Raw genomic sequence first — 11,491 nt, forward strand, 5'->3', positions numbered from 1 at the left:
TATATTCTCAGTGATTCTATGTACAGGTTCAAGCATCTGACTCCTTCCCTCTGTCTTCCCTGTAGTTGTGCCCAAGCAATTACATATTCGAATATGTGATATTGTATTATAACTAACTGTTCCTTTATTTTCTCTTTTATATTACAGTTTAGGCATTATATTGATTTTTTTTTAAACTCATCGATATAGGCAGGTCATAATATCTATGAATTTTATTCAGGGTAATTAGGAGGCATTACGAATATATGCTAAATAAAAAGAGGGCACCATTCCAGATCGTGTGCCCTTAGAACAAAGGAAACCGTAATGCCGACGGGAATGAAGGGGTGGGCAGAATTAGGTGGCTTCAAACGATCAACCCCACAGAATAAATTCAACGGCCTTAACAGATATGGACACGAAGCTCCTGAATGATGGGTGCATGGACAATGTGGTCAACCTACAGGGCTTAAGAAAACTATTCAATTGGACACCCTTGGGAAGTTTCATTTCTATGATTAATTTAAATTATACTATATCTCAGCATTTTCCAGCATAATGACAATAGGTAGAAGACCACAAGTCATCTGTAGGGGCCAGGGAAATGAAAAATGGTTCAATGTCTGGAGCCAAAGACGTGTTTCGAGGAAGTGAAAGAAATAGGTGTCAGGCTTGTCTTGGGTATATCTTCCTTAATGGATGAGAAGATGAGTAAACAGTACATAAGAGGATGCTGAAGGATATTTATGGAAAACGCTATATCATAAGGACCACGGACAGGAATCTAGAGAAGTGATCTCAGAGGACCTCCACTAGGTTAAAAAGGCAGGCCAGAATACTTAGGACTCAGATTCCGAGATGGTCATTTAATGGTGGGGTAAAGGCAGCCTAATTCCCATAGGCGTACCCGTCACTGCCAAACAGGGACAAAAGGCAAAATAAAAAAAGATGTGTCCTTCAATCAAGAGGGGACAGCTAACTGACTCACGTGTCCTCCCCAGCCTGAGGACACTGGGGCCTGGGAAGAAAGGAAGGGAGCAGCCTGCTGGCTTGGAGTGCTAAAGGGGGTCCAGAATCAGGGCTTTCTGAGCCTGGCTCCTCCACTAAACTCACAACTCTTATCACCTCTCCTCTCAGTTTCCTCATCAAAAAATGAATAAAACAAAATAGAACATTTTAGAGTCCATCAGTGTACATTTTTCTATTGTTTTCATGTTTTTCCAGGAGCATTTGTATATTTTTTAAAAATTTGAAAACGTCAGGTCAAAGCAGCTGTAGGGATCAACAAGCAGACTGACTCTCAGATGAGCAGCCGCGTCACTTCCCAGATGAGGCAGAGGAACTAGACTCACATGGGCTCCAACGACACATCCAGATGTAGGAAGTTCATCCAAGAACCAGTTTACAAGTCTCTCTGGGGAGCTGAATCAGTCAAGGAGCCAACAGGGCCCCACTCATGTTAAGCCGAAATGTACCCAGCAGGTACCTCCCACCTGAGGACATACCAGAAGAGGATAAGCCTTCTCGGTTTAGGAGTCATTCAGGGCCGGGACGAGGGTGAGGCAAGAAAGGCATTTGCCTCTGGCACAAAATATAAGGAGGTACCAAAAAAACTTAATAATCAAGATAAATGGCATCATAATGCAATATTTAAAAAAATCAAATTGGTACACTATGGTGCCAATGAGGCGGGGTCACGTGAGGTTCTGTGATGTTGGAAGAGTCCCACATAACAAAGACCTATCCGACCCCAATGCCAACAGCACCTCTGTTGAGAAATACCACAGAGCACCAGAGTTTCTTACCCGAAACCATTGGAATTCAGAATTTTTCAGATCTTTAAAAAGGCAATGTAGAGCACATCCTGTAGATTACATAACCTCACAGCAGGGTCTGGGGCACACCCCCATTCAAACACATTAACATTTCTGTGGCCAGATCTATGAATAATCACACTCTGCAGAGTAGATAGCTAACCAACGGCCTCACATTAGTCCAGGTCGGGTTTTACCAAAAGCTTTCCGTTTTAGAATGTTTTGGATTTTGAAACCAGATAAAGGAGTATGCGTCTTAATAGCATCACGTTAGGTTTCTTATAGAAAAAAGGCAGCAGATTGGACCCAAAACTTTTGTTATAAACTCATGCAGAAAAGAGAACCGTAAAGTCCTCACTGGTGATCACCCAAAGAAGGCGATTTCTAAAAGTTGGTCAAGCCCGGAGCAGACTTACAGCAGCATTTCCCAGCAGCCAATGGACTAATATTATGAAACACCTTCTGTGTGTAAAACCTCGTGCAGGGTCCCAGGATGGAGTAAGACATACAAGATACAGGTCCAGGCTTCAAGAGCTTAAAAGTTATTGGGGACAAGAAGGTCAACATCAGTCATAGAATATTGAAAACGGAAGGGAGCTAACCCACACCCACAGTTTAAAAATGATGAAACCAAGGCTCAGAGAGGTTGGAGGCCTTGCGTAAGTTAGCAACAACCTGTTGTGGCACGGAGAAATCAGGATGGGGGTTTGCTAACCGCCCTTCACCGCTCTTTGCATAGAAGCACATAATAACTGCCAATTTAGTGATGAAATTACAAGAGGCGTGAAAGATCCCAGCTGAAGTGGTTTTGGTCAAATACACCTTTGCAGCCAAGACAGGCTCTGACTTTTAAAAGCACTTCAGTTTGGAGAGGCAGCAAAGCAGATGAGGGCCCTCCAGGCAGGGAAATAATATGAGGTACAGTGGGGGCATGTGCCTGGCAGCTTAGCCAGACATGTGGATTAGGCTCCAGCAAAGAGCACAGGAGTTGTTGGAAAAACAGGTAAAGGCATTGCATGGAGAGCTTGAATGCAAGAGTGAAGAACCTACTGTTATATCCTAAGGCAGCATTTCCCAATCATTTGCCTTCTGCCCTCATGACTTATCATGGCTGCCCACCACCCTTGTGGGAAGACAGAGGGTAGTGGTTGAAAAGAGCACACTCTGGGGTCAGATTCTTTCCTTTTGAATCTGGGCTCTGAGGCCAACTGTGTGACCTTGGACAAGCTGCTCAACCTCTCTTGGCTTCAGTTTACTCATTTATAAAATAGAGCTAATACAAAGACCTCCCTCGTGAGGGTTAAATGAAAGCGCATACCTGGCATTATAAGTACTCAATAAATGTTACTTGTTTTTAACCTTTTTAAGTTAAATTTTTAGTCAAATATGTAGTATAGCCTTATCCTAAGCAATAATATTCATGAAATCATGAGCCTCTTGTGACAGTTATGGTTTTGATGACACATATAACAAGAGGTTAAATCAAAAGTCGTCATTAAGGCACTGAGTACAAGCTGGTCTGATGCTCCCAAGCTGGTGAGAGGGGCTTCCACAGGACCACTCAGGAAACTTGATGTCTGACCCTGCAACTGGGAGGACACGGTGGACTGGCACCTGATCACCACTTGAGACACCCAAAGCATGAGGCTGGCCATCTGCTATCAGAGGAGCCAAGAGGGACGGCTGCGCTGCAGGGCCGGCCTGCACTCCTAAACTCATGCGCCCAAGAACATGTGATTGTCTCCTTGCGCTAATGTGGGCCGCAGGCAAGAGAGGGCTGGCATGAGGTCAGAGCAGATCCTATCCAAGAAGGCCACTTGGACAGACTGAAGGACCTTAGCCAAAAGAGGCTGGAGATGAATAGCTGGATTTTAGAGGATAATTTGCTCTTTTCAAGACAACTGGAAGTGAATGATCCCAGCAATCGGTGGGGGAGGAGTCTCTAGAAACCATGAACATGGCCACAAGAGAGAGAATGGGCATTAAATACCTGCCAGGCGCAGGGAGCTGGAAGCCAGCAGACAATACTGCTGGCCAAGTGAGCCCTTTCCTGTCCCTCCCAGCCCAGTGACAAAAGACTAAACGAATTAAGTACTGAACTGAGACTATGTTTGTGACTTAAAGTGACCACAGAACCTTCTACTGCCTAAGAATGACCAGAAAAGTTATGGGGCCTGACTGAGTTTTCATCGCAGGGCAGGGAAAGAACCAATCCCAGCGAATAAACTGAAGGGACAGTGAGAGACGAAATTAAGTGGCTTTATGAGGACATTCCAACAAGTCATGTATCTTTACACTCATTATGAACATAGCTATTGAAATGAAATGTTTGTCCCTGTACCAACTAAAACTATCTCTCCTATTCCCAGTGGTATGGTAACCACCATTACAAACAACTGGTATAGGGCAATAAGGAACTAAGGAAAAAGACAGGAAGAAAAGATTGGTTTGGTGGGTTCAGTGGGAACTCATTTGCTCCTCAACCTTGAAGATGATGAAATGCAAACAGAAGATGTACCAATGGATGGCAGAATCCAAGGGTCCCTGGACAAATGGCTCTGTTCAAAGGGAAGTCCAGATGGCCCAATTCCACGAATAGAAAAGCTGTGGCTCCCCAAGTTCCTAGGCTGAGCTTAGGTATGATCCTGCTCTTTCAGGTGGAACTAGGGCAGCAGAGAGGAGGCATGTTCTCACTAACACTGAGTCACTCGGAAAGCAACAGTCAAGTCCCCAGGTCCTGGAGCCCTGGGGGATCCTGGGCTGAACCAGGCCCTGGAGTTTGCCAAATCCAAGTGTAGAATGTAAAACACACACCTATGCACAGCTCCCCTGCTGCCTTCACTTGGGAACAGTCAGAGAATGAGGGAGGTGGGAGGTTTAAGTTCTAAGACCAAGATACAAGGGGTGTTTCCCATGGTTTAGGAGATGGCGAGTACACGGGAGAACAGACGCCACCTCTCTGCTGCCCTGTTTAAACAGTCAGAGGAAGAATGACCCCACCCAGTCCCATTTCACAAGAAGAGACTTACTCCAGCTCTGACTTTGTCCCTTAACTTCCTGTTTGGCTTCTTTCTCCTTCAACAACACTTCTGCTCTCCCAGCTCTGACTTCCTACAATTCCAGACCCGTTGAGTTATTCTCTGAGAAAGGACCAAGTTATCCAGATTCTACTGGATCATCCAGCATTATTGCTGGATGAGATGTTAGAGAATATCTATTCCAACATTCTTATTTTACAGATAAGGAAACTAAAGGCCAAAGGACATGTCACGTTCCCAGAGTCACTGAGTTGAGATGAGAACCCGAGTCCCCTGACCCCTAGCACAATGCTCCGTTATACACCATCATGCTACCTCTCAAAGATGGTCAGTTTACCTCCTCCAGGACACCACATCAACCTTTATTCCTCTTCCCAAACACTTCAAAATGGTAGAAGAGCCTCAGAGTTAACCTGCCTGGAACAAAGAAGGATGAAAGAGAGGAGAATCATCTCAGTGAACTACCTGGTCACCTTTGAATGCAGTAATCAGTGGCCAAAAATATTTTCTCAGAGGAACAGGAGAGTCCAATGCTTGCGGTACTTTGCAGAGTGCACCCGGGACCCCAGAGGCATAATCAGGTCTCCACAGCTGGACTCTAATGATGGGCAGGGGAAGGCCCAGAAACTAGGTGGGAGGATGAAGACTGGAGTCAAGAATCTGCAAAGATAAGCTACTATGACCAATGGCAGTAGGGTGACAGAAAGAAAAAGGCTGCCTAGAGAGCCTGTCAAGCCAGAGAAAAAATTTTGGCATCAAAATGAAATGGGGTTTATGAGATACATTCCTATGCCAAGCAGAAAGTCTGTTTCCCTTATAGTAACTCCCAGGCCATCTGGTCCACTTCCCCAATGCAGGGTACCAACCTCTCTCATCTTCCCGAACATTCATCGGGATGTTATTTTTCAAATAAGAATCTGAACTTCCATCTCGTTTTAACTAGCTGTGTTTCATCCACATCAGCACAATAGAATCCGACAGATCTCAGTGCAAATCCCAGTTCAGACACTTGCTAGCTGTGTGACATGTGCAATCACTTATTTTTCAGAGCCTCAGTGTTTCCATCTGTAAAATGGGGATAATTAATAGTAGCTATCTCATTGCTGTGAGAGAAGGGGAACATATATCAATGCTTAGCCAAATGCCTGGCATATAGTAAGCATTCAATAAATGGTGGCTGTCATTGCTATTATTGCTATGATCACTGAAGCCAGCTGAAGCTCCCTTTGTGGAATTAAGTCTCAGAGGGCTGAAATCGGCTGTCCAAAGTCACACAAGTGAGTCAGGGAGGGATCCCAGATTTCCTGATTCTGGAAGCCTTTGCCAACCACCAACTCCTACACAAACGATATCATTGCCCAAGGACCTAGAAATCTGGGTATCTGATCACACCCAAGCAGCACAGCTGATGATGTAATAAGCACTCACCATGTGCTAGAAACTGTGCAGGCTATATGAAAGCTTTAAGGCATCTACAGATCAGTGTAGGAAGGTCATCTCCTTGTTTGTGGCAGGCAAAAACACAATTACAAAACAAAAATCTGGCACTGCTGCTTGTGTTGCCCAGTGGTGACAATATTTCTCGTCCATATTTAAGAAGGTAGATGAAAGTAAGACCAATGCCCTGGCTGCCTTACTCCTGGCTTTGAAAAGGCTTTTTTGATTGGGAATGAGAGAGAGGGGGATCCTAGGGACTAGGGACTAAAATAGGTTCTGGCCAAGAACGGCTATGAAAAAAGAAGATGGGGGTTGGCAGTGGGCTAAAAATAGGTCCCCACCATTCCTCCAAAGAATGCAGTTATTGTCTACAAGGTGGGCTCCTCGCCCCAGGGCCTGTCCCTTCACTGAGCGTGCAAGCCACAAAACCATGGAGCGCCAGGAAGCACATTTTATCCGGAAGCATGAATCACCCCTCAGAAGTCCAGAAAAGAATCCTCTCTTTGTGGCCCTTCACTCTCCTTCTTGGCGGGCATCCCTAGGTCCTCAGGGCTGGTATCAAGGCCTTACGAAAACTCAGGGTGAGTGACCTCTCTGATGGAAACAGACCATTCCAGAAACTCATGTGACGGAGTGCCTCTTAAAAACTGAAAGGAAACAACGAATGAATGAACCAGCTAGAAGGCATTCATCATTCAAATCCAGCTGCAGAAGCAGTCATAAATGGCTAACCCAGTGCATTCTGAATGTGGAGCTTCTGAAGTGGAAAGGAATGGCGGAAAGTGTGCTCTCTGATTAGGCCTCCTTTTTGATTCGATCTCCTTACATTAAGTTAGGATTTGACAACGCAAGTCTTATTTTTTTAAACTGCCATGCTTCTAGAGGATGGGGCAGCAGGAAGGAGCAATCTGAGGACCCAACTCCTACCCATGTAGACTGTTTGCCCTAATTTCAAGAACGCTGTCCCTCCCAGGACACCAGCCACAATGGGAGCCAAGACTACATGAAACTCCCTGTTGGGGAGCCAGCAGAGTAAAGGATGATGGAGACCTGGATGTTCAGAAACAGGAATTGGCAATGACTTTAGTTACTCCTCAAATTGCCAGACTGGATTGTGACCAACTCCAAAGGTAGAAGCACCGACATCAGAGGAGGGTGGAAAGTTACCTTTCAGAACTGTCCTTTGAAGGAGCAGGGAGCCAATATCACCCTGTGACCTCAACTCCACTAAATTTATACATAAGGGAACTAACGTTAAAATGAAATTTGAGGGCGGCCTTAGGATGGAGGAGAACGGGAGTCCACACCTGCAAGATGGATGTGAGCAAAGGGAAGGGAGAAAAAAATTCCTTTTTACCTGGGGCTATGAGAGATTACTTATTCAGCCTCAGTTCTATCTATGGATGTGAGTGCAGGGGTAAAAACCACTTCCTTTTCCTTGGATCACAGCAGAGAGCATCTCACAGCTCCAAGTCTGAGGCAAATGTACTTCTGTAACCAAGCACGTGGGTACCTAAATTCCATCAGTGCATCTTTGTCTTGCAATGAGAAAGTAGAACCTGTGGGTCTCCTCCCATACTCGAGTCTGAACACTCTTAAATCTTAGGAAAGGAAAACTTCCCCAACACAGATATCCACATCTACCACAGCCAGCGTGCTAACTCGCAATGTGCGAGGCTCCCTCAAGGAAAACCGTAACCCAAAGCGCCGCCTCCTTGCCCTTCCCCAGAAATCAGCTTACATTTTACTTCTCAAATACAAAGCCTCTGATTTCTAAGAGCTGGTGGAGAAGTAAGCAGAAGACCTGGCCAGAAAGGCTGAATTTCTTCCTGCTCAGAACATCAGAAATCCTTCTGACATTCCCTCCTTAGCCAGGTGTTGCCACAAAGGGAGCTGCGAGTTTGCCAAGTCAGAAATTATCCACCCCTTAAAAGGAATGTTCCTGAAACAAAAAAATAAAACCCAAACCACTTTGTCCGTATAGAGGAGGGGAGGGGGGAGGGAGGAGGAAAGAAAAGGGATATAAATTTGAAAACAGCCAGGCTGTGCCAGGGTTAGATTTCCCTTCCCTCAAGGACAGCCAGATCTGATATGGCCGCTGCTGAGACCAAGCGCCTTCACTTATCTGCCCTTACACAGGTCTCAACTTCTAACATCAGGGTCCCCAGCATCATCAGAGACCCTCCTCAGAGCTTGGAGGGCGACGATCACAGATGCCTGGACTGGACACCATCTGCCAGGAAGACTCGTCCTAGGAAGGAACTCTAAGACATCCTGAGAGCAGAGGCAGACAGAAAAACACTGGCTACCTCTGTGCTGCAGCAAGTGCCTTTCTGATTAAAACTACACTTTTAAAACCAACACCGAGCTTTCCCTATCACAAAAGCTGTAATTTAGTCCTTTCCTGCAAAATGACACCTTTCCCTTTAAAAACAATATGTAAATCCGACGCAAGTGAAATAAACACAGTATAACCCTCCCTAACTCATTTAATATCTTTCACTCACAGACCCAAGGTGCTTAAATCACTTTATAAATGTAAAATTCATGCCTCATCACTTTAAAAGAGGGAGTCAGGGAAGTATCATTCTCCCATCTTATAGTCAGTACATCCCAGGAACCATCCATGGAAAAGCGTCTTCTCTCACCATTGCGGGTGGGGAGGTCAGACCTCCACATCATTATCCTCAACTCTGAATAGATGGCTTGGGATAAAGCCAATGGGGGGCTGAAGGATGATCAATTCTGCCCATTCAGAGGGGAAAGTTCCCTAGAAGTGGGGCTGGTGGTGCTCTCTGGTCTAACACCTGCATCTGACTTCAGCCACAAGTTCCAGGGCCACAGATCTAGAGCTCAGAGGACTTCATTTTCTCCTGCTGCCCCTGACTAGTCCCCAAACCTCCCTCAATCCTGTACCTTTAAGTGGCCAAAGTCTATGTTAAATCAGTTTGTCATTTCCCTCCAAGGACCAGATAAATAAGTTGGTCTAGCCCCTGTTGTCTCCCCAGTTACCCATTGCTGTCCCCAAATACAAAGCCTTGGGGAGGGGGCCAAGCCTCATCTCAGCCCACCCTCCATGCCTCTAGAGCGAGATGTCCTGGCAGGCCCACCCCTGGCCCAACCACTCATATATCATTAGCTCATGCACAGGAGCGGGCAGGAGAGTCACCCAGCAGTCCAGCTCTCCCCTCCCGGCAAGTGCCTTCTGTCTCCACAGGCAAGCAGATGTAGCTCTGCCTTCCAACCAGGGGAAAAACCTGACTCTCAAACTGCTATCCTTTCTAAGAGGAAGAGAGGCAATGGGCAGTTCTGCCACAGGATGGAAGGCAGTAGTCACATGCAACCTGGCTTGGAGCTGGAGGCACCTCGTTCCTGGAGACACAAAGTTGGGGACCGGGGACCTGGCACCTGGCCCATTTGTTATCTAGAGAGAACGACTCTACCACCCCCAAGGCAAGTCTTTCAGCCCTCCTCTTGACCCCTCTTCCTGGTTACAGCAAAGAGAGAAACCCAGGCCTCCTGATGACACAAGTCCGAAGGCCAGAGTAACAGCTCATTTGTTACTAGGTGCTGACAACACACAAGAATTGGTGAGCAGAGCCCCCAAGGTTACACTGGCAAACAGCTCCCTGGGAGTCCTGCTCTTTTCCTCCTGGGAGCGCTTGAAGTGGCATCAGAACAACCTCCTGCCACCCTAAGCTCTGTACCTGAGGCAGCAAAACATACTCCCAAGGATACGTGGAAAAAGTCCCTGGAAGGAAGGGAAGGGGGTCAGTTTCTGCCCGGGCATAAAAGAGAGAAAGGAAGACACCTGGGAAAGAGGCCAGTGTCTCTCTGCCCTTGCCGTGAACAGAGCTGTAATGGTCTCCATCCCAGCCCTGCATCTCCCACCAAGTACTGGAGATCAGGGAGGGCAGATGGAGAGCCGGCAGCCAGGGGACTGGGCTCGGACCCAGAACACGGACCCGGGGAGGGGAGGACGTCTAGGTGTGCAGTCCAGCATCACCTAGTTTTTCCATGCACCCTGGAGAGAAGGCGCCAGGGTCATCTTCACGCTTCCCTCCCATTCAGGAAAGTCCTCAACCTCAAACTCAGGAGGGTCCGTGGCTGCCTGGCTTCCACTCAGACTGGTGCCCCCCTCCGCACTCCCGAGGAGGTGTCAACCTTCCGCTGTCGGAGATCCCCGGCCGGCCCCTTCCCCTCGCATCTCCCCGATGCCCCTTTGTTTCAGGCGAGGAAAGTTGCCAACGTGCACCCCTTCCCCAACACGCCCCCCAGCGTGCCCATCCCCCGCAGGGAATCCAAGCCCGGGCGCACCATCTAGTCTTCGGCTCGCTCTGGAGCCGGGGCAGCCGCTTCGAAACCGAAAGCAAAGAGGAAGCGGGATCCGGCAGCGTCCCCAGCCCGTCGCCCCGTCTTCCCCATCACCGCACCATCGCCCGCGCCCCCCGCACTTGGCGCTGCCCGCCCCGCGCGGCCACCTCTCCGGGCGGCGGAAAGGCCTCTCGGTGGGCGTTGGGGGGGCACCTACCGGTGCGGGCCGGGGCCGCGGGCAGGGGCAGGGCAGGGCCGGCCTCCCGCCGGGCGCAGGTGCGGCCAGGAACGCCGTCTCCCCGGCTTGCTCCCGCTCCTCCTCCCGCGCGGGGACTCGAGGCGCTCTCCTGCGCCGCCTGCTCCCCACCCCCACGCCCGGCGCTCGGGCTCCCCCCGCGCCGAGTTGCCGACCGTGCCTCCCCCACGCCGCCGGCCCTCCCGCGCCGCGCCTAGCCCCGCATTGTGTGTCGGCCCCCGCTACGGCGGCGAGGGGGCCGGGGGGCTGCAGCCGCCGCTGCCCGGGCCGATCCGAGCCCCCGGCGGCGGCGGCACTCACCCATAGTACGGATGCGGTGCAAACTGCACATGCTCGCGTCTGACAGGCGCTCTGCCTCCGGCCGGGCTTAACTCCTTGCTCGCCCTCTCGCGGGCTCGCCCGCCGGGTCCGCTGCCCCGCCGACCCCGCCGCCCCCTGCCGCCTCCCGCAGCCGGGAGTCGGCCGCGCCCCGGGCGCCTGGAAGCGCGCCCTCGGCCCGGGCCGCGGCGCAGGGGGCTGCAGTGCAGAGCTCCTGGGCCCTCCCGGCCCCCGCCACCCCGCCTGCATTTGAGGTGTCTGCAGGAGCCCGGAGGAGAAGACTAGCCCGGGCCCCTCACCTCCCAGCTTGTAGGAGTTGTGGGGACTGCGTGTAC

The 11,491-nt window shown here is 49.4% G+C and overlaps 1 protein-coding gene across 2 annotated transcripts in view; it reads right to left on the reverse strand.

The window, feature by feature from the left end:
• TMEM229B (transmembrane protein 229B) overlaps positions 1-11,229 on the reverse strand; it is a 36,026-nt gene extending 24,797 nt beyond the window's left edge. Inside the window, exon 1 of one of the 2 annotated variants that reach the window (XM_058567163.1) lies at positions 11,139-11,229. The gene's annotated coding sequence lies outside the window, so the exon portion shown is untranslated. Of the gene's footprint in view, positions 1-10,799; positions 10,988-11,138 lie in introns of those variants that run through there. The other variant, XM_058567164.1, reaches the window with a different exon arrangement.
• Positions 11,230-11,491: the final 262 nt, after the last annotated feature.

This window comes from Diceros bicornis, chromosome 24, assembly GCF_020826845.1.
Source record: "Diceros bicornis minor isolate mBicDic1 chromosome 24, mDicBic1.mat.cur, whole genome shotgun sequence".
In the NCBI taxonomy this organism is placed as follows: Eukaryota; Metazoa; Chordata; class Mammalia; order Perissodactyla; family Rhinocerotidae; genus Diceros; species Diceros bicornis.